This window comes from Onychostruthus taczanowskii, unplaced genomic scaffold (assembly GCF_017590055.1).
Source record: "Onychostruthus taczanowskii isolate IOZ18803 unplaced genomic scaffold, ASM1759005v1 scaffold109, whole genome shotgun sequence".
NCBI classification, from domain to species: Eukaryota; Metazoa; Chordata; class Aves; order Passeriformes; family Passeridae; genus Onychostruthus; species Onychostruthus taczanowskii.
In genome coordinates, this window is record NW_024497519.1 from 749,766 (window position 1) to 774,395 (window position 24,630).

The following is a 24,630-nucleotide window of genomic DNA, read 5'->3' on the forward strand; positions in this document are numbered from 1 at the left end:
GGAAATCTTTATATTAGCAACTAAATTATGTCCAATTATATATGAATATCAGTTTTGCTTCTTTTTTGGCACAAGATACAACCACACCTCTTTTGAAATAAAGACATTTACCAGCAATAGGGAGACAATTACAGCTTTGTATTTATTTCTGTGTTAAATGTGTAAGGTCTTGAGGAGGAAATGAAAACCTGGAAACATATCTGAATTTTTCATGCAAGGAATAAACCATGCCCATTTAATGGACTACTTGAACTAGTCCACTGAAGCAGCATCTACCTCTGTAGTAAGCAGCTCTTTCATTCTGATGTGACTAATATCACATCTAGTTGTTTTTGACTTTCCAGATTGAATAAAAAGATACATAGACATTTCTGTGTGGATAAGCAACTTGCAGTAGGATTTCAGCACATAGATGAAACTTTAAAACTATGTGCTCCAGGTGCCCTAAGTACTTGTTAAAATCTGAAGCTTCCCATCAGCACCTTGCCCTCCTGTCTACTTTGTTAAAGTTCATTATTAATAACATGCCAAAAATCATGTCAGATTTCAGACAGCTGGGGTTTCTTTTCATGTGGACAGTATTGTGCATAAGTTATAAACACATTTAACTGAAATAACAACAGAGCACTTCCTTAGCCATTTAATGAGATAGTTTGCTAGCAATTGCTGGTTCTTGAGCAAAGTTCACTAACAGTAATGTCTTGCAATCTGAATATAGTTAATTTACATTTAGGAGAATTTTCCATAAAACATGAATAGTTAATATTAATCTCTTAAAACTACTGTAAGAGAATAACATTGGAAAGAATGCTAAATGCCAAGAAATATGAAGAAAAAGAAATATTATGCATATAGTTAATCATATGAAAATATGAATATATGTAAAAGCAATAAAATAATATATAAACTGGAAAATGGATAAGCAGAATTGTAGCAATTGGCTAATTCAGAAGTTCTAGTACTAGAGTTATTTCTATCTTTTTACAGTAAAATCTAGATTTTCCATCATGAATAAAATCTTAAGCTAAAAGGTCTATGTGTCCTAGAGTTCAAAATTGGGAAATTCCATTTCCAGCTTAAAAATTATTTTTGATTTCTGGAGTTCACCTGCTGTGCTTGTGACAAATACATTCTGCTACAGCTGGACAACCCAGTGCTTCTTTCCTAGACAAACATCAACAAAGCTCTTAAATGGGGTATTCTTTTGACTAAGACAAATTTCACTCACCAGAAAAAAAAAAAAAAGAAAGGAGTCCTTGGTTTAAATATTTCCTACATGCTTGAAGTGTTGAAATAAAAACTGAAAGAAAATCCTTTTGAAAATCTAGGAGGTCTAGTTAATTTTTGTATGTTTGTTTTTCCTTCTGCAAAACAGAATTGATCTGTCTTTACCACAAAGTATTAAAAATTTTGAATCTAGTAACAACTCAGAGAACAGATACCACAGAAAATATCAACAAAAAAAAAGTGAATAGGCCCCTGCAATTATATAAATAACAAACAACATCCATTTGGAGGATGACTTCTTTCTAGAAGGTTTTTATCAGGTTTAAACTTTATCTCTGGCCTTTCTGGCTTTTAATATAAACACAAACCCCTTATTTTCTTCTGGGAAAATAACCTAAGTAAATATGTTCCCTTGGAAAGTTGGCACTACTAATGTATTGTAGATAATTTACATTAATTGATTGATTGTAGGTGCTGAACAAAACATTTCATTTTAAATATGATGCATGGTGCTAAAAGATAGGCCTGTCAGATCAAGAATTCTCTAGTTGAGGTAATTATCTTTCAGTGTTAATTGTCTTTAAATTTCTTATTCACCCAAACAAAAGGTAAACTCCCAGTATGAATATTTTTCCTGAATCACTTCAAAACATTATTGCTAAAAAGCTTTTATAAAATGATGCATATTGCAGAGAAAATACATATATTTTTATTGAGTGACAAAACATACTTCAAAACAAATAAATTACATTAATCAGTGTACTTCATATTTAAAGGTATATGTGCACAGTATTTTAGTACAGAAACTAAGAACAAACTTTCTAGTGTTTTGAAGGTAGTGACAGGGAAAAATAATTTAGTGTGCTAAAACAATACTCCATGCTAAAGTAAGGGCTAGCCCATTTTCATGTCTGTGAGTAAATGTTTTTCTTTTGCATTGCAAATTGAATCAAGACACTTAATGTATGCAGTGGAGAATGAAGGAGAAAAGACGAGAAAATTCCAGACTAATGGAGGTTGCAGCACTCCAAAGATATAACAGCTATGAAAGATAGCGCCAGAAGGATTGCTGTTAGTCACATCACTGCAGTTCTTAGGACATTAAGCCTTAAGTGGTAGGAAATGTAAAGACTAGCTTTTCTGATGAAAGTACAGAAATGGTCAACTTCTGATTCCCAGCGGAAACATGCAATAGATTAGAGATGTTGATATTCTGTAGAATCTGTTCGCTTGCTAATTATTTCTTGATGAGATTTCTTGCAAATTTGGTTTTTGCAGGTGACACATGACATTGGCAGGCTATAGCGATTTAATTAATTGTTATTCCTTTATACCCTCCAAAGCTATAACAGAGGCTCTCACTGTGCTGCCGAAGTCAATGCATGATGTAGAGTACTTTAACTTTGTGAAAATGTGGAACTGGGAAAACTCGCATCCTGACTCAGCTTATTTGTATGACTACATTTAAGGATAAGAATCAAAGCTTTTTTTCATAAAACTATGCACCTTGAGAGCAGTGGAAAAGGTCTATGTACATTCAAATTTTTCACAAACTTCTCTTCAGTGCAGATCATTGAACCTGCAGTAATAAATATGTACTTGTGACAATATGTATATTCATGTAGGACATAAAAGGAGCAGTATCAAAGCTGAAGTAGAGACTGCAGAAATATTTGATGCCATTTACTTGACCTACTACTAATAAACAAGAAAAAAAGAAGAAACAAATAAATGCTTTTAGTATAATGAAAATAAAATATTTGCTGATGTTCAGGAAGCAAGGACTTAAACTGGACAAGAGAACAAAAAACTACACTCATGAAATTGAAATAGACCAAACCACTTTTATTCTCTTACGAAACTCTTTCCTCTATGGCTTATTTATATGAAAGAACCCAATGGATCCTGCCAGGAAGGAAAACTTTCAATTCTACCATGTCTTTTTAGCAGTGGAATATTATGTCTGTACTTTGGCCATAGTCAAATGAAGTATAAAGATACTGTAGATAAAATATTAAATATACTTGCACAAACACAATAAAGACTTCTTCAAGAGTATTAAATGCATTTTGCTAAAGAGACCCCCTTTGAGCACAATGTGCGCTTTCCATTCTACATTAGGGATGAACAGATGCTGCAGCACAAATAACACCAAAACGCAAGCCTTGCTCTTTTTTTGATATTTTGCTTGTCTTGAATTTGGTTAAAGATAGATACTCCTCAAAGTAGACTTAAAACTTCTGGAAAAGGAAAGAATTTAGGAAGGACCTAAATTTTTTTTTTTTTTTTTTTTTTTTTTTTTCAAATAGATCCAAAAAAACCTATATTTTGTATCACTTCAAAGAATCACCAGGTAACAGAATCATTTAGGTTGGAAAAGACCTTTGAGGGCAAGAAGGCTGAATTTTGACTGATCACCACCTTGCCAACTATACCATAGAACTAAGTGACACATCGAGTCATTTAGTGAATATTGGCAATGGAGGGATGGGGCCATCTGAGCTTGGATCAGAAGCTGATTTTATTGAGAATACAAAACATTTATATAATGTAAATATAAGCATTTACTTGTATGACACTTATATAGGGTTCTATTTTTGGTAACAATTTCTCATCACCTACACATTCTTCATTACATCAGTCACCTGGTAATTACTATAATATTACAAAGTTTCAAACATATTTCTTGGTCACTTTTTCCCCAGGGAGCAGTTATCTGTGTTTGTCTCTTCCATGTTTTCTGCTTAATCAGGCCTAAAATATCAGGCTCCTTTATCAGTTCCATTGTATTCTCTGTTTTAATCCCCATAAGTGAACTCTTCCATTACTTGTGTTAAAAGAAAATAAAATTTCAGAAAAGCATATTCTTATATGGAAAAAGAAAAGGAAGAAGGCACAAGGAAGAAGAAAGAAGGAAGAAGGAAGAGGGAAGGAAAAGAAAAAAAGAAAAAGAAAAAGAAAAAGAAAAAGAAAAAGAAAAAGAAAAAGAAAAAGAAAAAGAAAAAGAAAAAGAAAAAGAAAGAAAAAAGGAAAATAGAAAAATTGTTCTAATCCACAAATACAAGTATTCAAATTTCTTGACATACAGTACGTTCCTCAAAGCTGATGGGATTTTTTAATGCATTACCATCAGTGTTTTTCTTCCATAATCCTAATAATTGTAAATTAAAACAAGTAGACTCTTCAAGTCCCATGCTATTATTTGAAGGAATTTAAATATTAAGGAAGGCTAAATTATTCAGAAACATGTAGGATAAATATATTTAAAGAACATTTCATAATAGCAACTGTTCTCATTTCTGTGGTTTGGGCTTTGCTAGTGAAGTGACAGCATTAGTCTGCCTATCCTTTTTTCATTTTTCACAATGCTTTTATGGATTTTCTTACAATGCTCTGGATAATCATGCCAATATATTTGTATGAACACAATAGTATTCTGAAGGAATTAAATAAAACCATGGAAAATACCTTAATATCTTTAATATCTTAAATATCTTAATATTTAAGATATTAAGTGTAGCAAAAAGAGCAAATGTAATGAGATGTTAAGTGTAACAAAGAGCAAAGGAGTGTTGTCAAAGGTATTACTTTACAATCTGTAAGAATAACTTGCTTTTCAGTGGATCATTTTTGATTTTGAAACATGTTTGACCAAGCTGATTACCTTCTATTATTGGCATGGCTGTCAGGGTAGATGAGAACAGGGCAGTGGATGCTGTCAACCTTGACTTCAGCAAGGCTTTTGACCCTGTCTCCCATAACAAACTCCCAGGCAAGCTCAGCAAGCGTGGGTGTTCTGGGTCGACTATCTGATGCTTTTATTGCCAATCGTCTTGTTCTGTTTATGCTGAATAATAAATTTTGCACCTTTAAGGCTTGTTCCAGTGAATTAAGAGGGGAGGGAAGAAGCACACGGTTTATTTTCAGACACTGCACTCACTCCTCCACATTCCTGCTCCTGGACTGTGTTGTCTGTGGATGGACAGACAGTGGGACAGAGCTCTCCTTTGCTTTTACTTAATTTTTGCTAGCTGAGGCAGAGAAGTTCCCTGGACTGTGGTTTTTCTTTTTCTTGGACCTGTTTAAACCGGCTCTGGCCTGAGCACCCAGCAGAGCACCGGCAGCTCCACCTGTGGCCGCCGGGCCGGGCCTGGGCCGCGGCCTTTCCAGCGCCGGAGGGACTGAGACCGAGTGAGCCGAGCTGCAGCCCGGGAAGGGACTGTTCTGAGCTTGTCATCTCTTTCGGAGCAGCAAGAGGTTTTATTGTTTAATATTGTTTGGGTTTTATTGTTTAATAAACAGTTTTTTCCACTTTTCTCCAAAGAAGTATTTTCTCCCAAACCAGTTAGGGGAGGGGCCGATTGAATCTGCTTTTCTGGAGGAGCTCCTTTGGGGGTTCTCTCCCAAATTTGTCCTGAACCAGGACAGTGGGTTAGATGAACGGACAGTGAGGTGGATCTGGTGGAACGGAGGAGCTCACAGGCCGGTTGTGAAGGCCAGTTGGAGGCCCGCAGCAGTGTTCCCCAGGGGTCAGTGCTGGGTACAGTCTTGTTCAGCTCATTTATCAATGACCTGGATGAAGGGACAGAATTGCCCTCAGCAAATTTGCAGATGACACAAAACTGGGACAAATTGCTGATACTCCAGAGAGCTGTGCTGCCATTCAGAGAGACCTGGACTGGATGGAGAGCTGTGCAGAGAGGCACCTAATGAATTTTGACAGAGGCAAGTGCAGGGTCCTGCACCTGGGGAAGAATAACCTACACACCAACACTGCTGACCTGCTGTGAAGGAGGTCTGCAGAGAAGGACCTGGGGCTCCTGGTGGACAAGCTCTCCGTGTGCCAGCAGAGTGGCCTTGTGGCCAAGAAGGCCAATGGTGTCCTGGGGGGCATTAGGAATAGCATTGCCTGATATTGAGGGAGGACATCCTGCCCCTCTACTCAGTACTTTGCACTTTACTCTGAGCTTTCACCTGAAATACTCTGTCCAGTTCTGGGCTGTCCAGTTCAAGAAAGACCAGAAACTGCTGGAGGAGGGTTCAGTGGAGAGCTACAAAGACTATTGGGGCACTGGAGCATCATGTCTTATGAGGAAAGGCTGAGGGAGCTGGGCCAGTATGGCCTTGAGAAGAGGTGACTGAACAGGGACCTTATCAATGTGTACAACTATCTTTAGGACAGTCTGGTCCCATCCTCTTGACATTTCAAGAGGATGGGACCAGACTCTATTCAGAGGTGCCCAGTGACAGGAAAAGAGACAAGGGCACAAACTGAAATACAGGAAATTTCACCTAAATATCAGGAAAGACTTCTGGTTTTTTTGGAGGTGATCAAGCACTGGAACAAGCTATCCATATATGTTGTGGAGTCTCTGCCTGCAAGATATTCATAACCCACCTAGATGTGATCTAGTGCAGTCTGCTCTAGGTGGACCTGCTTTACCAGGGCACATTTTTCTAGAAATTTCCAGAGGTCCTTTCCAACCCTCATATTCTGTGATTTTTGATAGATCTTTTCAGAACGCTCAAATTTTCAACTAATGCATGTTTCTGACAGATTCAGTGGAAGTTTATCAAATGTGAACCAGGTTCTGTATTTCACAGGAGGTTTATTGAGATGAAAAGGTAATTAGATTACTTGGTCTCATTGCTGTAATTTTCTCCATCCTGTAAGTACTATGTTGTCAATCCTAACATTAAGTAGTCAGTAAGAAATAGCATTTATAAATGTTAAGTGACACAATGTACTGATGAAGAAATATTTTGTCTGTTGCTGCTACAAAGTGCAGCAGAAAGAACAAAATGTACCTTCAAGCAGAGGACTGGATTGCAGGGTACTGCAGAAGATGATTAGCTCTTCGTAGTCGTTGTTGATAAAGTATTATTCTGTGTAAAAATTAACATTAATACTTAAACCAGATAATTCTAAAAGTTGAGGATATAACAGGGCTTCTTCAATAGATCACAAGCTGTCCTAAGCTATTTTTCATGTCTCACATGACCTATCAGGCATTTATGGTGTGATATAAATTCATTTCTTCTGTCCAAAATCTGCTTCTGTCAGCATAGTGACACCTCCAGTACAGTTATATCAATCAGGAACAGTAGCTTTATAGCATAAGGATAAAATCTGAAATGCCAACATATAAAATGCAATATGCTGATTAATATTACTAAGAAATTATTCTATAAATATATTTGTAGAAGAATAAGTACTGGAAATGCTTAAATATGTTAATCAATAAAGAAATACCATATGAGCACACACATCTTGGTCTTTGATTACCATAGCTTAATGCTCAAAATAGTCTTTTGCAGAAGTCTACTCACAAAAAATACCACAAGTGTTCAATTTCTCAAAAATTTAAAAATAAATATTTTTACCTTCCTTCTCCACTGATTTGTTGGACTGCCTCTTTTCAGTTTACAGACCCAAGAAACATGCTTGCTACACAAAGCCAAAAATGAATTCCTGTCCAAAATCAAGTCAAAACATCTAATCAAGAATTGCTGTTTTCCCAGATATGAAGATGTGATGTTTACAGAGAAAAAAAAAGAATATTATTACAGAAGTGTTGATTAGAATAGTTGTTACTTCTAATGCAGTTCTTTGTGTGTGCTAGCAGGACCTCTACTAAATTTTTTAGTGCCTACGCAGTCCTTCTGCTGATGACAGGGAGATGAGTGGATATTGTCTGTTTCAATCTTGAGCAAGGCTTCTGACACTGTCTCTCTATGCTTAACCACTCTTATCTCCTTTTACGATCAGATGATCTGCCTAGTGGGTGAAGGAAAGGCTGTGGATATAACCAGCTGAACTACAACAAAGACTTTGCCACAATCTCTCACAGTATTTTCCTGGCAAAGATGGCAGCCCACAGCTTGGGCAGGTGCACTCTTTACCAGGTTAAGAACTGTCTGGCTGGGCAGGCCCAGAGAGTGGTCATGAAAGGACTTACCTGCTGTTGGCTGGCCACAAATGGTGTTCCCTAAGGCTCAATACTGCCTGGGGTCAGTCCTGTGTAGCGTCTTTATTGATGATCTGGACAAGAGAATACCACTCAACAAGTTCACAAATGACATTAAATTGGGGCAGAGTGTTGATTTGCTGGAGCGTAAGGAGGCTCTGCAGAGGGATCTGGACAGCTGAATAGGTAGCCAAAAGTAGAAGGTCCAATATAGCGATGCACTGGGTCCTGCTAGTGACAGTGGCCTTTGGGGTGACAACAATCCCAGGAAGTGCTTGGAGCAGAGCAGCCAGAAAGCTGCCTGGCAGAAAAAGACTGGGGAGTGTTGGTTCACAGCTATCTAAACATGAGCCAAAGCATGCCCAGGTGGCCATAAAGGCCAATGGCACTGTGGTTTGTATTAGCAATAGTGCAGCCAGCAGAAGTACAAAAGTGATTGTCGCTCTGTATTCAGCACTGGTGAGGCTATCTCTCCAGTACAGTTTTGGGTCCCTAAAAAGACATTGAAGTGCTGGAGTATCTCCAGAGAAGGGCAGAAGAGTAGCTGAGGGAGCTGGGATTGTTTAGCCTGGAGAAAAAGAATTTCAGAGGAGACCTTATCACCCTCTAAAACTGCCTAAAAGGAGGTTGTAGCAGGTCATGGGTCAACCTCTCCTCCCAAATAACCAGTTACTGAAAAGGAGGAAATGGCTGAACCAGGGGAGGTCCAGGTTCGACATCAAGAAAGTTTCTTCACTGAAAGAGTGATTAAGTATTGAAACAGGCTGCCTAGGGAGGTGGTGGTATCACCATTCCTAGAAATGTTCAAGAAATTATTAGACATGGCACTCAGTGCTATGGTTTAGGTAAAATGGTGGCATTCAATCACAGGTTGGATACAATGATTTTGAAGGTCTTTTTCAACCTATGATTCTGCAATTCTCACAACACTCTCATGGGTAAACCCAGGAAATGTGGGTTAGACAATGAGGGGATTTGAGAACTGATTTAACGGCAGATCCCACAGGGTAATAATCAGTGGCACAGGGTCTAACTGGAGGCTTTTCACCAGTGGAATCCCAAAGGGTTCAATACTGGGTCCAGCAAGGTTTAATTTATTTTAAAATTATACTTCATGATTCTTTCTCACAAAGAAAAACATTAGTGGTACAACTTATTTTACCTAAGATTTTTTTCCTAGAAAAAATTAGGCCAGAATTTGAACTATTTGTAATAATTAAAAGACAACATATAATGCATAGTAAACACTTAGAATTGCTTAAAAACCAACATGGTGGATTAAAACAATGGTGAATTAACAGACATGGTGAATTAACAAACTGTCAGCCCTTCTAGACTAAATAGAAACAGTGAATGTTACATGTCATAGAATAGAATCATGGAATCATAGAATCATAGAATCATAGAAACATAGAACCATAGAATCAATAGAATCACATAATGGTTTCACGTGAGTGATTAAATATAATTCACTTTCTTTGGGCAGGGACATCTTTCACTAGACCAGGTTGCTCAGTGTCCCACCCAGCCTGGCTTAAACACGTCCAAGGATGGGGAATTCACAGCTTCTCTGGGCAGCCTGTTCCAGTGCCTCACCACTGTACAATTTTTAACAAATATCTAATTTAAGCTACTCTCATTTTAAACCCATTCCCCTTTGTCCTGTCACTACACGCTCTTGTAAAAAGCCTCTCTCCACCTTTCTTATATGTTCACAAGGTTCTGGAAGGTCACAATTAAGTCACCCCAAAGCCTTCTCCTTTCCAGGATGAACAATCCCAGTTTTCTTAACCTTTTCTCAGAGGAGAGATGTTCCATCTCTCTAATCACTTTAGTGGCCTCCTCTGGACTCTCACCGACAACTCCCTGGGCTTGGACCCCAGAGCTGGATGCAGCGCTGCTGGTGGGGTCTCACCAGAGCAGAGCAGAGCTGAGGGGCAGAATCCCCTCTCTGGCCATGCTGCTTTGGATGCAGCCCAGGATATATTTGGCTTTCTGGGCTGTGAGCGCTCATGGCTGGGTCATGGCCACCCTCTCATCCACCTCACACCCAAGTCCTTCTCATATCTATTCATCCCCCAGCCTGTTTTGTTACTAGAACTTGCTCTGACCTATATGCAACTTGGTCTTGGTAAACCCCATTAGATTCCCATGGGCCCACTTCTTGAGCTTGTCCAGGTCTCTCTGCATTGCACTGCATGCTTCAGGTGTTTCAGCTGCACCACTCAACTTGGTGTCTTTGTTGTTTGCTAGTCATTCTGACACCATGCTATAAAAAGGAAAAATGTGATCTTCGTGTAACAACTGTAAAACATATTGAAAAGGATAACACAGGAGAATCATATTAGATGGAAAAACTCTGATGAAGAATTCCCATTGTAACAGTTTTAAGCATGGTATTTAAACTTCACATTTCACAAATTAGTTTAGAAAACTGAACTCAGTTCTGGGGAAGAAGTTTCCATATGCCTTCTTTGTTGAGAAAGGTTAAGTTTATCTCTGTCTTAATATTACCTTCTTAACTAGTGTGAACTACAACTAGCAATTATTATCAATTACATCATCTTAGAGAGTTTTTTAATCAGATTATTTTAACAGGCTCTTTTCTTGAATGTCTTTTTGAACAGGCTCTTTTCTCAAATGTCTTTTTGAACTCTATTTCTGAGATACCTCTTTAAAACTTAAGTTTCTGTATATACAACATTAATTTTGCTTGGTGTTGTCATGTTAACTACTATTTCTGGCCTTCCTTAATATATCAGAAGCAGTCTGCGTATCATGGCCTGTCAAGCTCAACATACAAAACTTGTATTTTCCAGCTTGAATAATAAAAAAATTCCCACAAAAACTGTTCAGATCCCTTTCTACAGTATATGGTTTCTGTATTCAGATAAAACAAATATTTAGCTAAAGCACCCTTATGACTGGGTTCTGTTGACACTCAAAATATATAAATTCCTGAATTAGGTTGATGGGTCCTTTTCATAATTCTATAGAGGTGAGGGTTATTGTCATGTTTTTATGGGAGATATATTTTCTTCTCTCTAACACTTTATGACATACACCTCTACCTACTACTCTATAGGGTGTAGGGTACACCTTTCCTCTAAAAGGTGAAAATTTTTAGGATTAGATCTTACCACTGTTAAATCCACGTGCAAAAAAAGCACAGTGACATGATGAAACCTGAGATCTGCCAGTATTATTAGTCTTTTCTTTTTTGGAAATCAAATTAATCAACTAATCTATTTTTATGCTGGACAAATCCTCACTTAATTTTGTGATTATGTCAAAGGCTTTGCAAGTCAAAGGACTCTTGTGTAACACCTGTACTACTGGGAAATCTGTCTTCTAATTGTGGCAGATAATCTAAAATATAAATACAATACTTAATATTTTTGCAGACTTGCTGGGAGCACTTGCTTCTTTAACCAAAAAAAAAAAAAAAAAAAAAAAAAAAAAAAAAAAACAAAAAAAAAAAAAAAAAACAAAACAAAAAAAAAAAAACCACACACAAAGAGAATTAAAATGACCTTGCCTTTTTGAATTAGTGAGGGTTGGTGTGTGCAAACATTAAATCAATGGCTGGCATCAACCCTGCTCAGCTGTAACAAGATCTGTAGTAGTCCACTCATAATCTGAGTTGTAAAATATTTGTCTTTTACAGCATCCAACACCACTTCTCTTCTCCTCAGTGCCCACTGTGCTAACACCTGTCTCAGCTAGGACTTCTGTTTGAAGGTGGTTTAATGATTTGGCAGTTGTGCTGCACAGATACATACTGCAAACAATAGATTCCTTCAAGACCTCAGGGCTCTTGCTCTCCCCATCAGAGTAATGACTGCAAAAAATACATTGCACTTTACTTTTTAAACTGCTACTGGGTAAAACTGCATGTACACATTTTAGTGAACCTGACTGTGAGTTTTTATTTGTTTGTTTGTTTCCGTGCTTATTTTAGAAACAGATTTCAGATAATACACACTAGACGCTAAAGAAGTATACTTAAGTCCATATGTAATAAAGAAATAACCTTTTTATCATAAATACTTTTTCACTCTGTTTAAATTAAGTCATATTTATAATATGTCTCCAAAAATATAATTTAATATTCAGATTTTACAGCAGGGATTGAACTTATAGATGTGTAAGAATAGCATTAATTCCAATTTCTCCTATATTTTTGTACAAGATCATATCTAAAAGCAAGGAATTTTTTTTGGTTTGTTTGGTGGGGCTTCTTGTCAGTTTGTTTGGGGGTGTTGGGTTGCTTGTTTTTGGGGGTTTTTGTTTTTTGGTTTTTTTTTTTTTCTGGTTGGTTGGTTGGTTTTTAGTTTGGTGGGGTTTTGGGTTTTGGGATTTTTTTGTGGGGGGGAGGTTGGGCAGAGAAGGTGTGGAAATGGGGAGGGGTAGTATTTATTTATTTCCAGAAAAAAGAACAGTGATGGAAAAGCAAGTTGCCTACTGGAATGGAAACAGACGTAAATAACTAATGTGACCTCCTGTGGGGAAATGGGAAGATAAAATTGCAGTCAGCATACATTATAAGGGGATGAAAATGGAAGAAGAAGAGGAAGGAGGGGTGTGGACAGTTACAGACACAATTATGACAATATAGAAAAATGTAGGGAGAAAATGAGGTTGTTGTTTCCTGAATGGAATGTGATCAGCATACCCAACTTTCCACACATGCTAAGGGGGCCTAAATGGAGGGTGGAACAGAGATATTATGGCCAGCCTCTGTTAAAATCCTTGCAAGAGAGGGAACATGGTGGCACTTTGTAACTGATAAGCCACATAGCAGCTGTCAACAGAGAGAGAAAAAAAGATTTCTTGCAGTTGAACCAGCAACCATGCCAAGACCACAGATGCTCACCTCCATGCCCAAAAGTTATCCAGTATAATACTGACATTACCAATCTCCAAGGTACAGCCACCCCCCACTGAACATGACGCATTACTAGAATCATTCAAGCTCCACATAAACATAAAAATGAATATAAAATTAAGTTAAAATTGGAGGAATGTAGAGAAGACTCCACGGTAACTTCTGGGATCAGTTAACAGGCTGAATCTGTCTTCTCCCCCATAGCGACAATTAATGGGTAAGAACCACACATGCAGGGTGGACAAACATTTTGAGATAGCTTTTGTTAGGGATTAGGGCTTGTAAGTATATTACTTTGATCACATTTTTGCAGCCAGATACTATGACCGGCAATCTTCAAACCTTAACCCATTATAATTTTCTGTTATATAAATAAAAAGTGTTATTCCATAAACTTGTTACATGTGAGTCCTTCAAGGACACTAACAGTTGCTGAGAGTTGGCAATAGTTGGTTGTTGCAGTCCAGAAAGTGGACTCTCTCATGCTGTTAGTGTGTGTCAGATTTTTCCTGAGGCACTGAAAATTAAAAGTGCGGACATGGAAGTGATTTTTTCTGTTTCATGCAACTCTGAAAGTGCTAGTCAAACTGCCCTCAAATCCAGCAGACTGTTCAGTGAAGGGTCCCCATAATGGAACACTGATAGGATGGTTGGGCACAAAGGTCTCAGCTAACCTGGGGCACTGATCAACTAATCAAACACAAAGGGTTGGGGAAAATCTCCCTTTTCATGTGATAGACAATTGGTGTATTCAGCAGGTTTGCCATGGATAGATTGCTGCATAAACATGGATGTGGCACTTCCAAGCTTGGAAGGAGTGGGCTTAAATGTTTTGGAAGGATGAAGAGAAAGTGGTGGAATGCATTGAAAAACGTTAGACTGAGCAAACCTCTAAGAGGGTGTATGGCACACATTTTATTTGTAGGTATTTGTCACAGCCTGTTGAACCCACAAAAAAAGATACATACGCAGAAAAACCTGTATGTCTGCATTGTATCAAGTTTGAAATTATTTCTTGAGTACTGAAACCTCTAATTTTTTTTTTTCAGCCTTGCTATTACTATTTTCATTTTTGTCTTTGCAATGTTTCTATTTAGGTAAGTATCATTTGAGTCTGTATGCACAAGTATATTAACTTCAGATGTTCAATTTTGTCCTCAAGGTTTTGCAACACCTGATCTTTATCTCAATTTCAGCTTCTTCCTTGCAATTCATGCATTGTATTACTGTCTATTCCTCTCCTCTCCTCTCTATTCTGTTTCTTCTATTAAACTGCCTCCCACATTTGAATGTTTCCACTCTGTAAACCAGGAACAATCAACGGTTTGCTTCAACAATCACTATAATTGTTATCTTTGCAGTCTATTAAGATGTCAATTTAGTCTCCATAGTGATTAGATCAAAGATACAGAACCATACATGTGTGCCCACATATTTCTTTCTGATTTAAGAATCACACTGAAGAAGTGTGTGTGTTTGAGGATGACACACACACTGAAAATGCCTGATAGACACTAGAAAGTAGAACAGGAAACTTCTCTGTCAAAGAAAATCAAACGATGATCACGTCTTATGCTCCCTCTCTGTATTCTCTACCTCAATAAATGCAAAGAAAAAAAAGAAAAGGATCCAGAGGAAATAGAGTTATTTAGTATTTCTCATGCCTCTTCACTTATTCTTCCAAAAAATTTCCCACTTTTTTTTTTTTTTAAAATAGTGTTTTTTCCTCAAAATGAAAATGTTAACGGCAGTTTCACCTCCTCCATCCTCTCCTTTAATAATGAAATAGCAAGAAAGTTTGTGGATGAATGGATAGAATACAAATGATTTATTAAAAGTCATAAACACACATGTAATTCAAGAGACATTGCACAAGAATCTATATAATTTAGCATAATGTGATCACCTGCATATAAATAATACCTCAAAGACCGAGAGGAGACAGAAACAAAGGGATCAGCTACTTTCAACTTAATTTAATAAGAGAGAATATTAGAAAATTATAACAAAGCCTATTTTGTCTCTAGTCCTTGAAATCATGGTTATAGATTGTTTTAATATAATTTAAAATAAAATCTGATATATAATTTCTGTTTACAGATATGAAATTAGCTTTTCTTGAAATATCTATTGTTAGACCCTGCGTTTATAATGCTTAACAGTGTGCTTCACTCTTCTGAGTCTCCTTCTGACTAAAATTATTACTGAGGCAGGTGTGTTTACTTACAGTAAACCTAGTGTCTTCAAAGTGCTGCACTGCAATTTAGTATTCTTACAAAAGAAGCTGTTTGGAGATTTACAATCTCTTTCTTACCAGCTTCTGTCTTCAGTCTGTCTATTTGAGATGATATTCTGCACATAAGAAAATTTTGTGGCCTTTAGTATCTCATAGGAAAAGTTTACATTCTAAATCAGTAAAGTTATTTAAGTCCCTGTGTGTCCTTGAGGGACAAAGTAACACTCATCTTGAAGTGACTGGGAATACTTTCATGCTTAAAAATATACTGAAGTGTTTTCCTATCCAAGAATCCTGAACTGTAGCCTTTCTGGGGAAGTGAACAAACCTTTAAATTGCTGTCAAGGAGTTTGACTTTCTATCAGATCTTTCATTGATACTGCATTCAAATCCTGTGATTGTTTTGAAATATAAGGAATCTTACAATTTTACAACAGAAAAATCACATAAATCAATGCTCGCAGTTACAGAATCAGCTAGGTTGTAAAAGACCTTTGAGACCATAAAGTCAAACCTATGAAGGAATGCTACCTTATCAGCTCCACCACAGCACTAAAGCGCCACATACAATTTTTTCTTAAACACTCCTGGGACCACCTTCCAATTCCCCATCACTCTTTCTGTGAACAGCTTCTTCCTAATGTTCAGCCTAAACTTCCTCTGGTGCAGCTGAAAACTCTGTTTTCTTATCCTGTTACTAATGGTTGCCTGGGAGAAGACACCAACTTCTGAATGCAGAGGTTGAATTAAAGCCTTGAGAGAAATTCAGATATTTTAAGCCACAGAGATATGAAGTAGAAGTGTAGGTTTGGGTGTTTAGTAAATAGAAGTGAAAGTTATAGATTTAAGTAAGCTTAAGTTTTAGATTTTAAGTAACTTGAAATATATTTTAAGTGCCTGAAGAAACTGTATTAACTAGCAGTGGCCCTAAAGCCTAGTTAAAAGTTCAGCAACTTAGCCCTAGTGACAATAAAAACATAGTAAAACCTTTCCACTAGCACAGATAGAATTTTTCACAAAACAGATAAAACTACAGATAAAACAGATAAAAGCTACATATGTAAATATAACTATTCATGTAAATAAATAAACTTATTCACATAAATTTTAAGTAAGAAAACAAAATTTGCATAAATAGACAATATTATATACGTAGTTTTTTTAGGTAAGACCAGACACTACTTTTGTACTGCTTTCGTACATTAGAATCAAGTTCAGATTGGTTTAGAAAGAATGTTTTAGAATCATGGTTTTAGCTAACTGGATTTTTTAAAAATAAAAAAGCCCTGTAGTGGGATACAAGGATCATCATCATCATCATTGACCATCACAGCATCAACACAAGAAGAATAAAGAAGAAGAAAAAGAAAGAAAGGCTGTAGTCCCTGCTGCTGCCACTGCTTGGAACATTGGACTTTACTGCTGCTGCTATCCAGGACATTGGACTCTGTGACTGAAAACAACTGTTGCTGCTGCTGTTGTTCCTACACAGAACCTGGGACTCTGTACTAGAAAGCAGCCTTGTAGCTGCTGTGTTTGCTTGGGACTCTATACCAGAAAGCTTTTAACACGGTCTTTAATACCTTGAACTCTTTGCCTTCGAGACTGATGTATTCATACAATAAACAACTTTTTAGCAATCTACAACTGCTTGTTTCTCTTTGAAGACCCTAGATACAGTAACTCTTCGACAGAACCACACCTGGCTGCACCTTCCTTTCAGGCAATTCTTAAGTGTGATAAAGTCCCCCCTTGAGTCTCCTCCTCTCCAGGCTAAACAACCCCAGCTCCCTCAGCCACTCCTCACAGGACTTGTGCTCTAGCCTTGTTGCCCTTCTCTGGACATGTTCAAGCATCTCAACAGCCTTCCCAGCTGGGGAGCCCAGAACTGGATACTGTACTCAAGGTGGCGCCTAACCTGTGCCAAGTACTTTCCTGGTTGTGCCAGCCACACTATTCCTGATAAAGGCAAGGAAAAATGCTACAAGTGTTAACTCAATGACATGCACATTAGGCTGCAAATGTTTGTTCAAGCACATAATTTTAATTTAAAACATTTTTGCAATCAATTGAAAACTCTAGATGTTTCATACTTTTTTTTTTTTTTTTACTTTAAGATACATTTAATTTTTAAAGAACTGTTTCTAAATATGCATCCAAAAGAGATTTACTTAGTTTCAGATCAAACTAAATATTCCATTTCATCCCTAATAATTTTGATCACTGAAACTGTTTTCTTTCTCATTCTTCTGTGTAGTAAGAACTCTCATGATGTCTCACTGTCAGAGACTGGATTAATGAATGTCTCAAGACATTTTGGGGTGTATCTATGTGGGGGAGAGGGGCAGATAAGGTTCGCCCTGGCAAAACACTGAACTGCTTCACATGCCACCTAGCCCTAGAAACTGTATCCCACCCCTGCAGTGCCTGCAAACCACAGGCACACCGGAGGCAGGGCTCTACTTTTCCCTAGCCCAGCTTCTGAGTGGCCAAATGACTGTAAGTCCCACCTAGAGGGAGGGCCATGAATGCTGTGGGTATTTAAGGGCAAGGAGGCAGCCCTTCTGTTTGATCCTACCTTCCTCTTGGAGTTTCTATCTGGATACCACTGGAACCCAGAAGTTGGTTATATATGTTTTTCTGTACCTTGTCTGTCTTTCTCTCTTTCTTTTCCCTCTAATTTCTTCTTCTTGGAATATTTTAGATAACAACATCAGGTGAGTTTAAAGTTTGTTAAGCTGAATGACCCAAGTTAATGATGTGAGAAGTGTTTCATGTTGATTGGACATTGTACTAAACCTTTTGCCGAAGTTCCCTGATTTTCAAATGTTTACCAGTAAAATTGGTTTGACCTCTTGAGAATATCTTATCAATAATTCTCCCATGTGTCCAACTTCAAGTCATGAACCACTGTAAGCCCTTTCAAAATTCATACTGAGTGAGTTGATTGGGGTCTTACACTCACTTTTTAAAAGGTCTTTCTTTTACATCTTGCACAAATTTACTTTAACATAATTTTGAGCTGTACCAGGCAGAGTACAACGAATTACCTAGAGCAGGGCTTAAGCAAACTTTTACAGAGGTAGTTTTTGATTATTTGGGTAGCATGTTGTCTATTCTGGGTACTTGCTCAACCATAGCCTTGTGATCAATGGGCTTAAAAACTAAAAGTCTGATAGACTTCTTTTTCTGTTCCAAAAAACCAATTTGACTTAAAAACTAGAATGGTTTTCTGGAGAAAGCCTGAAGAATTCACTGATATAGAGGCCTATCGAAGATAACAGAAGATATACAGTACTTATAAGTATTGACAATCTGGGCAAGGTTCAGGGAGGGGCACTGAGAAGGGAAGGTTGAAGCCCTTACCCTTTGTGAAGAGGCCAAGGCATTAGGGCTGGCTCAAACAGGAGAAGGGATATCTTTGGGAGCATCCCTGGCGCTAACCAGAAGGGATGGGAGGTCATGGAGTAGACAAAGGCAAAACTCTTCACAGCAGTGCATGATGAAAGGGCAAGGTGTTGAAACATGGCACAAGTTAAAACATGCAATTCTTAGGGTGGGGATAACAAGAAGCCTTTCCCCAGTGCAGACAGTCCAGAGGTAAAGCCAGCACCCAGGGGCATTAGTCCATGTTTGACCTGAGAACTGTCACATCTTGACTGGGTTAAGTCTGAGCAGCCCCACCTAAACTCATATTTGAGCCTGCTCTGGACACAGTCTGGGGGGGGAGATTCCAGGTCCCTGCCAGCATGAATTTTCATGTGATCAGTAGTTGCATTATTTGCTAAAATAGTGGGTATAAATCATATATCATTTAGTCTAATGGATTTAAGGTTTGAGTAATCTATGCACTAGTAGATGAAAAATTCACTTTTTAATTCTTTCTAAGTTTTACTTTCAGCACATCACAGTCAAGAACATGTTTCACAAACTCAAGGAGTTGGATAAACTGGCTGTGATTCTGCAAAGAACCATGGGGGGGAGGGGGGGTGGGCGGGGGCCAGGGGGGAATGGTCAATACCAAGTCTACTTCTGCACAACATTAATTCTTTGGTAGTGGAAGGCTTCTTCCAAGATGGAATTCAAAAGTTTAATGAGAAGGAAATGTTCTTGCTTCACTTGAATAAAATCAGCTACAATGTAAGTACAATGAACAGGATGAAATATATATATATATATATATATATATAGTGATTTCCGTGTTTGTTTTGTTTTGTTTTCCTTTTGTGCATCTTCGTGTCTATTGGCATTGTTCATGGAACAGTTATGAAAATAATTTTAGTGTTTTTTGTGTACCATAGAATCATAACACTGAATCATCATGGAATCTCCGAACTGTTTGAGTTGGAAAGGATCTGTTAAGGTCATCTGGTCCCAATCCCCCTGCCATGGATCATTCAGTAGATGAGGTTTCTCAAAGACCCAATCAACCTGATCTTGAACACTTTCAGTGGTGCAGCATCAACAACATCTCTGAGCAATCTGATGCAGTGTTTCACCACTCTTATAATAATTTAAAAAATCTCTGTAGTGTTTCACCACCACCATAATAATAATAATAATAATAATAATAATAATAATAATAATAATAAATATCTTTAGGTCCAGTCTAAAGGTACTGTTTTTCAGTCTTAAAATGTTGCTCCTTGTCCTGTCAGTACAGGCCCTGGTCGCTCTCCATTTTCCTTAAAATCTCCCTTTACATATTGAAAGGCTTCAATAAGATGTCCATGAAGGCCACTCTTCTCTAGCGTGAACAATCCTAACTCCCTTAGTCTTTTTCACACAAGAGATGTTCCAACACTCTAATCAGTTTTACAGCTTTATTTGGACCCACTCTGACAGGTCCACGTCTCTCTTGTGCTGAGAATTCCAGCACTGGACACAGCACCCCAGGTGAGGGCTGAGTAGAGCAGAATAGAGGGACACAATCACCTCCCCTAGTCTGTTTGCTACAGTTTTTCTGAGATAAAATAATTTTTCTGGGGTGCAAGAACACATTGCCAACTTACACCAGATTTTACATGCACCCATAAGGTGCACGTATGAGGTGTGAGACCTTGTGCTTGACTCTGTTGAACTTCATGATGTTTGTACAGGAACATATCTCTGGCCTTTCAGGGTCCCTCTGGAGGGCATTGCTTCCCCCAAGTATCTTCAGCAGGACTCAGTGTCAATTTTGCAGTGTCATCAGCAGAGTTGCTGAGGATGCACTCAGTCCCACTGTCTGTGTTATTAAAAAGGCACTAAGTAGTACTCATCCCCATACAGTGTTCTCAGGAAGGCCACTCATCAAAAAGCATCCACCTTTATATATCCAATGGATATTAAGCCATTGACTGCAGCTCTTTGGAAGCAACCCCTCATCCGACTTCTTACCCATGTAACAATCTATCTGCTAAATGCATATCTTACAAATTTAGAGACAGTAATATTGTGGGGGAGGGGACCATGTCAAAGCAGAAGTAAAAACAGATTAGACTAGTTGCTCTTATTGACCAGTGCACTCATTCAGTTGTAGAAGGCCATCAGCCTTCACAAGAGGCAAATTGTGCCTGACTAAGCCATCCCAGTGTGGTATGTCGCACCATGTAACTGTGTCTCTTTACCTCGCTGTCATCCATATGACCTAGCAGAGCTTCCAGAAGGATCTGCTCTATAGTATATAGCAGACTCAGAGATGAGGCTGACTTCTTCTGGCTGGAGTAATATGCTGGTGTCCAAAGTTTGGGTTTTGTTTTTATGTATTTTTTTTTAGGACAAGAATCTACTGACTGTAACCACATAGATATCTTTCTCTTCTTTAGAGTATCTGCCATCCTTTCACAATTATTGTGTACCTCTAACTGTATTCCCATTGTAGTATGGGTATTATTTTGTAGCTTCTTCATTTGTTTTCAGCTTAAATTTAAGATCATTGAGCTTACTTTCTAATTTGGCAGGACCATCAATTGTTTGTATAATTAATTAAGCCTTTTGTTGTTTGGGGTTTTTTTTTTAACTCAAACCCAACAGATCGCACTGCATTGCATTGCCACTCAATCACAGAGCAAATTCTTCCAGAAATTAAAATCCTGTTCTGCAAAGACAAACAAATCTTCAGCTGCTTCCTTAGATTGCTCTTGTGTCTTCCCTGCCACTTTTAAAACAAAACTGAAATTTCTTCTTCACAAATCAGTGATTTATGTTGGTTTTTTTTTTAGATAAACACCTTTCAAATTTAAACACTCCTGTCTGGCACTAACAGATTAAATCCTATATGAAAGCGAAAGCATCTCAGAGATTGCTGCTATATTTCTGAACTATTCTGTAGGAGTAAATCAACTGAGGCAAGTACTGGTATAATGTGGAGAAGGAAAAGGGTACATATCTTTACATTTGTTTTGCTGTCTGGTGATAGACATTAATTTTATAATCAGGAAAAGGAATGGTCAGTGTACCTAATTTACATTACTTTGAATAATAATTCATTTATCATGAGACGTACAAGCGAAATTAGCAATTTACTTACCTATAAAATTTTCAGAATTATTTCAAGCTGGAAGCCAGTCTTCCTTTCTTATTTTGGTTTTTGCTATAGTGCGGTGCCTTCTGAATAATGCAGAAGCGTTATTGTGGGCAGGAGTCAATCATTTTGAAAATTGAGAAAAGTGCATTGTTAGTGGGATAGTTGGGGAAAATGTACTGTAGCTTCACAGGACATGCCAAAACAAGGTTGCATTGATTTCAGTGGTCCCACCACTCCAACTCATTGACTTCAATTGGAATTTTGCTTCACTAAGGATTTTGTGATCAGATACTTCATTTGAGGAAAATGGATCCATTTTTCAAATTGTCACTGTGTGTTTTAGAAGGTCAAAGCTGTATTTTAGGTAAGCTAAACTAAAGAAGATTAGAGCTGTGGGAAAGAGAGTGACAAACAAGAAAGACAGAACAGAAGGCAGGCAGAAAGGGTATGCCTACATCCTTTTCCCTTTGAGCTCCTGGGAAGATGTTATCAGGGATCTACTTGGTTTGTTTTCACACATTACACATATTTCACACACGCGATATTTAATGTTTTCGAGACAGTAGAGCAAGATAATGGCTTTATTTTGCGGCTTTACCAGCTTTAGCAGTTTTTGGGGTTTTTTGGGTTTTTTTTTCTGTTAATGATTAAACATTATTCACTTTAATCCTGAAAGTATGGTCTAACAATGTTCCAAAATCATTACCCTTAGCTTACAACTTTTGAAGAGTTTTGACACCTACCTTTCTGATAGTGATTGTCAAATCTCTCATGGTGACAGTGCCAAGCCTTCCACAGCTCCGTGCCCACCTGGCTGAAGGAGAAACTTGATGAGGCTGAACATGTAGTACCAGCAATGCATTACAAGCATACACAGTGTGCATATCTACACATAAACTGGGAAAACTGCACAGATCCACACAGGCAGAAACCACAGCACTCTCAGAGACACAGATAGGACTTGAAGCCTCATCCTTGCCACTGGTATAGAGACTTTTTCCCTCTGGTATAGAGGACACACATGCACACGCATGCATAAGTGTGAATCTGCTGGCAGCTTAGCTTAAACAGAGTCTTCAGTGACTTCCTGGTCCTTCTGTCTCTCCCTCACACCCATGCATACACACACACATGTACACTCATACACCTGTGCACCAGCTACCAGGTCCCTCAGCTGACATGCATCACAGTCCCTTCAGTCCTAGGCTTGCACCCGTGCTCCCTTTAGAAGCCACAGCACCCATGTGCATCACCTTCAGAGGCATCCATGGCCTGGCCCTGAGCTGCACATTTGCTAGTGATCACATACAGGCACAGATAGCGATAGTGGCTGCAGGGCTGACACAAGGACCCTGACCCACAATCCTCTCCGACAGCAATATGGAACAAGGTTCCTTGTCCAGAAAACAGGAGAGAGAAGATAGGGTGGATCATGTGAATAAGGTGCTGGACACAGCCCCATGAGTACACTGGCCTGCTTACACATCTCTGGCCCTCTGTATCCCCGTTCCCCTCAGTTTTCCCATACTTGCCTCTCCTCGACTACCATGATTCCCACCTCTCCTGCTTCCTGGTGCATCCCCTTCACATCCCACAGTGACTCTTATGCTACTCCCTGCACACCATAAAGTATCCCACACCCCCAAGCAGTGACCCCTGTTTGTGGACAGACCTGGAGAGATCCCAGATGCTCATAGTGCAGGATGTACCCTAGTCCAGGAGGCTGGAAGTTGACAGGGACATCCTGGGGATGAGCCAGGTAGGTGCTGGGGTGCTGCCTGAGGTGCAGGGAGTAGCATAGTGGTGCCTCTGAGATCCTTCATGGGGTGATTATATTTATGTCATTGTTTCTCTCTGCTTCTCAGTGCTTCTTGCGTGGAAGTGAGTTTTATCATCACATAACCTTAAGTTCCCTGTATATTATGTTGCCATCAGAGATGTTAAGGATGGAAAAAAATGTTTTAAACTCCTTGTCTCAAAGGAGACAACTTTGCTGCATATTGCTTGGCATTACTTTAATCACCCAAATTGGGATCATTTAAGATGTGGCTTTCATCACATCCTTTAGGAAATAATTTTTCTTTAATTTTACCATACCCATTTTTTTTTTATTACTATAATTTTAACTTTTTTTTTTTTGTGTTTGTTTGTTCAGTGTACTTTTCTTTCACCTTCCCTCAAAAGATCTCTCATAAAACCTTTTCTTTTTTTAGTTCCTCCACTTAACCGAACTCTGTTTGTTTACTTTAGAGCAGCAGTGCACATAGTTTAATCTGCTATTTATACTGATGTTATAACAACAAAAAATTTAGTATTTTATACAAGATTTTGGATAATTTTGTATGAAAAAAGCTACAGAATGGATAGGATTAATCCACTTTGGCTTCCTTGGGTAAAAAATAAAAAGGTTATATATGCTGAAGTGAAAACAACTTTGAAATAAAATATTTTTGTTGGACTTAAATGTAAAAATTTTGTACTTGTAAATGGCCCTACCTTCACAGCTACTCTCACTTCAGAAAATCTCTACCTGGACTTCATTTACCAAGATTTGTTGATCTCTTACAGTGCCCTCTTGATAAACAGCAGCTATTCACCATGGGTCTGAGCTTTAATGTACTCTATGTCACTTTGCTGAACACTAAGCATGCATTTTCTATTTGCTAAATACTGATAATTGCACCCTTCAAATTATCCACCAGATCAAAAAACCTCCCTCAGCAATTACAAGGGCAGGTATCAGCAAAAGAGCAAATTAAGTTGACTGCATATTTCTCCATGTGAGTGGTACATACAGATAGCT